Here is a 6,243-nt window from a genome sequence, read left to right as displayed (position 1 = left end):
GGCGGGGCGGCCGGAGCCCCGCCCCCGCAGGTGAGGCCGACCCCGCCCACCGCCCGGCTCCAATGGAGCCCAGCTGCTCCCGCCCTGAGGCAAGAGCAGAACAGCCGCGGCCGAACCCGTGGGCCCGTCGAATCCGAGCACGATTCCAGACCGCTGGCGTCTGGAAAGCCGCGTTTCACCACGGCTGGAATCTTGGAAACTTTGGATCCCAGACCGACGGCTTTCTTGCAGCGCCTGCCGCCCGGCCTTTCCTTTGGCTGTGCCCCCTGCCTCGACCTCTCCTCCCACAGATCCCATCCATTAGTCTGGGAGCTTCTCAAACGCCGCTTCCTCCGAGAGGCCCTCCCCGACTGCCTCTTCTAAATTACACTGTCTCACCAAAACACTGCTGCGCTCCCTTGCTTGATCTTGTTCACAAAACTTTTCAGGGTCTAAAATTATTTTGTGTAATGCGGTCATGTTATGATGTTTCATCACATTATTGGCGAGGTAATTATAGTGGCTAAAAATTGGGCTCTGGGTTTGAAGTTGATTTCAGCACTTACTGGCTGTGAAGGCCTTGGGCAAGTAACTTCTCTGTGTGTCAGTTCTGAATCTGTAAAGTGGGGATGGTCAACAGCTGCGAGGATTGAATGAGTTAACGTACGGATAGGGCTCTGTATTGCCAGCACCGTATCTTTAGCACTAGAACAGAGCCTGGTGCAAAGTACGTGCTCAGGAAGAATTTGCTGAGTGGTTGACGGAATGAACCAAGTCTTAGAAACGTAAACTGGCCAAAGCTGGGCGCACAGGATTCTCGCATCACAGAATTCGGTTCAACGCAAGGCTTTTCCAAACTCCTGCAGCACCCGGGTCGCTGCACTACGGGACGCTTCCAGCAGAGGGCGCAGCTGGTCCGTGGTTCAGGGCCCAGACTACAGCGCAGTTCGGCACCCTCAGAGCCACGGCCGACCTGCCCTCTGCTCCCTTGTTCTCTGAGCCCCAGTGCAGATGTTCCCTCCTCCAGGAAGCCCTCTCTGGCCCCTAAGGCTGGATGATCTTCCTTCCCGGCTCCAGCAGCCTCCTGGGCTCCCACGTCTCAGCCCGGCCCACTCTGGGGACAGATCTGTCTCCAACACTGGAATGCAGGTCCCAGGAGGGGCGGGTCTCAGGCACCATTGTGTCCCCAGAGCTACCCAGCACAGGCTGAACACAGAGAGGGCACTTGAGCAAATAGCTGTGGATCGAATAATGGCCAATAAAGCTCAAACTCACGCTCTAACTTCCCCGGGCATTTCTGGATCTGCCACATGCTTAAAAAGAGGCAGCGCAGGGCCTGGAGCCGGGCGCCGATCTCAGCTGCCTCATTTGCGGGCTGTGTGACCCCTGAGCCAGGAACGAACTTCTCTGGGCCTCAGGTTCCAGGTAACCTACTTTGTGAGACTGTTGTGGGGATTAGCGAGTAATCCCTGTAAAAGACTTAGAACAGAGCAGCACGCGGTAAACGCTGTGTGTATGTGGGGGGTGGGGTGGGGTGGAGGTGGGATGGGGGTGGGGGCAGTTGGAGCCAGGCAGGTCTGAGTTCAAATTCTGATCTTGCCATTTCCTTTCCATGACCTGGGGCAAGCAATGTTTCCGAGCACCTACTTCCAAGTCTATAAAACCTGAATGATCATGCCCCCCACAAGGCATAGTGTTGAGGATTAACTAGGATCAAGGCTGAAACGAGAAAGTGTTGACTAAGGTGACCATTTTTTTCGGCCGGCCCTGTGCCAAGCACTTTTGCACAACACCAACGAGGGCTGGGGGTGCTGAGGTCTTACCCAGGGTGGGCCCTATGCCAAGTCTTATAAATTAACTCTGTGAATATACACCAACCGGACAGGATAGGTGCCGTGATTAGCCCCATTCCACAGGTGAAGAAGATGAGGCACAGAGAGGCCAAGTGACTTCTCCAAGATCACACAGCCAAGGATTAGCAGAGCCCCTGAATCCTTACAGCCACCCCCTGAGGTAGGCATTATTACTAGCCCCGTCTAAAGATGAGGAAGCTGAGGCTCAGAGGAGAAATCCGTTGCCCAAGGCCACCGCCAAGAAGGCACTCAAGAAAACCCCCGTCCTATCACCGAAGGCCTCAGTTTGCCATGTCGGGAAAATGGGTATATGAGTTAGGGGCTTTTGTCTTCACCTCCTGGCCACAGTTTTTATTTATTTATTATTATTATTTTTTAAGATTTTATTTTTAAGTCATCTCTACACCCAATGTGGGGGTCAGGCTTACAACCCTGAGCACAAGAATTGCACGTTCTACTGACTGAGCCAACGGGGTGCCCTTTTTGGCCATAGTTTTTAAAAAACTCACCACTTTCTTTTTCATATAAAAAGTTAAGCACTGTCAGAAACGATTTCACAGAGAACAAGGGACTATAGACTGAAAAGTAGGTCTTTGTCTCTCCTTGATCCCCAGACACCCTTCCCAGAAGCAAACACGATTACCAGTTCCTAATATCCTTCCAGAAATATTTCGTGGATATGAATTGTGTGTGTATGTACGAGCGTGAGTGCCCATTTCAGAAAAACACAGATAAAAAGAGCCTTACCAGGGGAGGTAGGCTGAATGATGGCCTTGACTTTGGGTGCGGTCATGTGACTTGTGGTCAATGGCAGAGTGACGGTCCTGCCAGGTCTGAGCTTAGCCCTTGAGAGGCTGAGAGTGGCACAGGCGTGACTGGCACAGGCATGAGAAAGGCTTCCCTTGTGTGGCTGCCCCTCTTCAGCCCACACCCTACAACTTTCAAAAAGAAACTGAGGCATATGACACATTTTAAGGGTATATATGAGCAAAAAGCAATTTGAATCGGGGAGCATCCAACCTAGCAGATGGAAAGGAGCTCCGAGGACTGTCCAAAATGAAAGACCTATTAGGCAGAAGGGAGCAGGAGCAAGGAATTTATTTATTTATTTATTTATTTATTTATTTATTTATTTTTATAGAGAAAGACGAACATTCTTTTTTTTTTTTTTAAGATTTTATTTATTTATTCGACAGAGATAGAGACAGCCAGCGAGAGAGGGAACACAAGCAGGGGGAGTGGGAGAGGAAGAAGCAGGCTCATAGCGGAAGAGCCTGATGTGGGGCTCGATCCCAGAACGCCGGGATCACGCCCTGAGCCGAAGGCAGACGCTTAACCGCTGTGCCACCCAGGCGCCCCAGGAGCAAGGAATTTAAACCATGCCAAAGAGTGGGTTGATGATTGCAAGGGTACTTTTTCCTTTAGGGGACGGCAGGGGTCTGCCAGGCAGATGACCTCCCTCGTGCTGATCAGGTGATTCCTGACTGAGTGGTTGAAGATTCCATTTCCGGGAGAGCTGAAACCGTAGTAAATCCCAGTTTGGTGACATGGGGCTTAGCATACGTGACTCCATTTTGGGCTCCGGTGTCTTGTTTTTCACAGTATGGGGCCGAGCTTCGCAGCTGAGCCCAGTCCAGATCTCAGCCAGCCCTACAACTGTTTTCAAGCTACTGCATTTTGGGGTGGTGGGTTTTACGGCATTTTTGTGGCAATAGATACACTTTTCCCGCAGTGTAGCTTGGTGCTATGGTCTGAATGTGTGTGTTCCCCCCAAATTCATATGTTGAAATCCCAACCCCTAAAGGTGATGGTATTAGTGTGTGGGTCCTGTAGGAGGGCTCCACTCTCATGAAACGGATTAGTGCCCTCATAAAAGAGACCCTGGGCGCCTGGGTGGCTCTGTCAGTTAAGCGTCCGACTCTTAGTTTCCGCTCAGGTCACGATCCCAGGGTTGTGAGTCCGAGCCCCGCATCAGGCTCCCCGCTCATGGCGGGGGTTTACTTGGGATTCTCTCCCCTGCCCCAGTAAAACTAAATAAATCTTAAAAAAAAAAAAAAAAAGGCTCCACAGGGTTCCCTCATCCCTCCTCCCGTGTGAGGATACAAGAAGTCTGTGTTCTGGAAGAGGATCTTCACTTGACCAGGCTGGCACCCTGACCTCGGCCTTCCAGCCTCCAGAACTATGAGCAAAAACAATTCTGTTTTTTATAAGCAATCCAGTCTGTATTATAGCAGCCAGGATGGACTAAGACACTCGGCAATTGTTCCAAGGCAGCACCTATAGATTAGCTTTATTCTTTTAAAATGATATATATTTTATTTATTTGTTTGTGTATTTATTTAGAGTGTGAAAAGGAGGAGGGGCAGAGAGAGAGGGAGAAAAAAATCTCAAGGAGATTTCGCACTGAGCGCGGAGCCCGACATGGGGCTCCATCCCATGACCCTGAGATCGTGAGCTGAGCCGAAATCAAGAGTTGGACGCTCGCTGGGGAGGGTATGTGTCGTAATGAGCACTGGGTATTATATAAGACTGATGAATCACAGACCTGTACCCTTGAAATCAATAATACATTATAGGTTAATTAATTGAATTTAAATTTTAAAAATAAAAAAAAAGAGGTTGGACGCTTAATCTTTATTAAGCTGGCACCTTAGCTTTATTTGTTTTAATAGCTGCATATTATTTCATTAGGTGATGTCTCATCTTTTATCGACGAATAAAAAGATATTTTTAGTAATCTCGACACCCAACACGGGGCTTGAACTCACATCCCAAGATCAAGAATCGCACGCTCTACTGACTGAGCCAGCCGGGCGTCCCCATACAAAGATCTTTTTTTTTTTTTTAAGATTTTATTTATTTATTCGACAGAGAGAGAGACAGCCAGCAAGAGAGGGAACACAAGCAGGGGGAGTGGGAGAGGAAGAAGCAGGCTCCCAGTGGAGGAGCCCGATGTGGGGCCCGATCCCAGGACCCCGGGATCACGCCCCGAGCCGAAGGCAGACGCTTAATGACTGCGCCACCCAGGCGCCCCGGGAGGAGAGAGAATCTTAAGCAGGCTCCACACCCAGCACAGAGCCTGATGTGGGTCTCGGTCTCACAACCTTGAGATCAGGACCTGAGCTGAAACCAAGAATCAGATGCTTAACCGACTGAGCCACCCAGGTGTCCCCAAGAGACTAAAATATTAAGAAATGTGACCATCCATACCCTCCAAATATAACATTTTCAAAATAAAGGATACATTTGAAATAATTGAATGCAAAGACAACCAAAAACCAACATTGAGAGATTAAGATGCAGCTAAAGCAACACCTAGAGGAAAATGTATAGCTAGGTTGATAAAAATTGATTCAGAGGGACTGGTGTGGGGCTGGAGGGGAGTCATGAAAGACTATCTTATTTGCCTGTCTTCCCACCACCACCACCATTGGGGGCCTGACATCCAGTTGATTACTGGGCTGCAGTGGGCCTGCTCTTGGGGAAAAAGAAGGAGTGGACAGGTCCTTAACTCTCTGGCTCTCTGGTTTTCCAGTTCTGGGCTGGCTTTGATTTATAACTTATCTTCCCTGAACCAGTTGGCATCATGGACTACCAGGATTGGGAGAGGAATTTTCGGGTTGGGTGAGGGGAGCATTCTGGGGTAACGGGCCATGGGGGTGGAGTGCTGCCTCCCAGAGTCTCTCCTGGAGGGGCAGCCTCATCCCTAGGGGAGGGGCAGGGACAGGGGAGGTGGTGGATAAAAGAGAGGGTTTGGGAGCAGGGTTGCTCTGTAACACCAGGGCTTGCGGGTGAAAGGAAAAGAGTACAGCCTCTGAAATTCTAGAATACTGGCTGTCGCCTTGGGCAACTCCTTGTCTTTTTAAGCCTCAGCATCCGTCTTCTGTAAAATGGGGCTTCAGCAGGAAGAGGTGGGATCGGGGAGGGATGAGAAATACAAACTCAGGGACTAACTACGTGGTCCAGTCTGGTTCTGTTAGTGCCCAGCTGTGTGACATTGGGCAAGTGACTTGACCTCTCTGGGCTTCACTTTTCTGATTTGTAAAATTTGCAGTACCCACCTCATAGGACTGCTGGGAAATTAAACTGTTTAGTACACATAAAGTGCTTGGGCCCTGAAGCCAGATAGCCGAGGAGATGAAGGGGACATGGGGAAGTCGATTCAAATTACCAGGGCCTGAAGACCCACCTGGAAAGGGACTCTGGGATGAAAATATGACTTTGCTGAGAGGCCTGTAACTTATCTTCACCAAAGCCTGAACCCACTCTCGGCAGCCCTGTGCCAGTTTGATTCCCAGCTCATCCCTTCCTGGCTGTGTGACCTTGGGCAAGTCATTTTACCTTTCTGAGCAACCCAGAGTGTGCTCCGTCAACCCTTTCAATGATTTTGTAAGCACCTAATATCTGGTAG

Source organism: Ursus arctos, unplaced genomic scaffold (genome assembly GCF_023065955.2).
Source record: "Ursus arctos isolate Adak ecotype North America unplaced genomic scaffold, UrsArc2.0 scaffold_19, whole genome shotgun sequence".
Lineage (NCBI taxonomy): Eukaryota > Metazoa > Chordata > Mammalia > Carnivora > Ursidae > Ursus > Ursus arctos.
Note: the sequence above shows the minus strand (reverse complement) of the source record.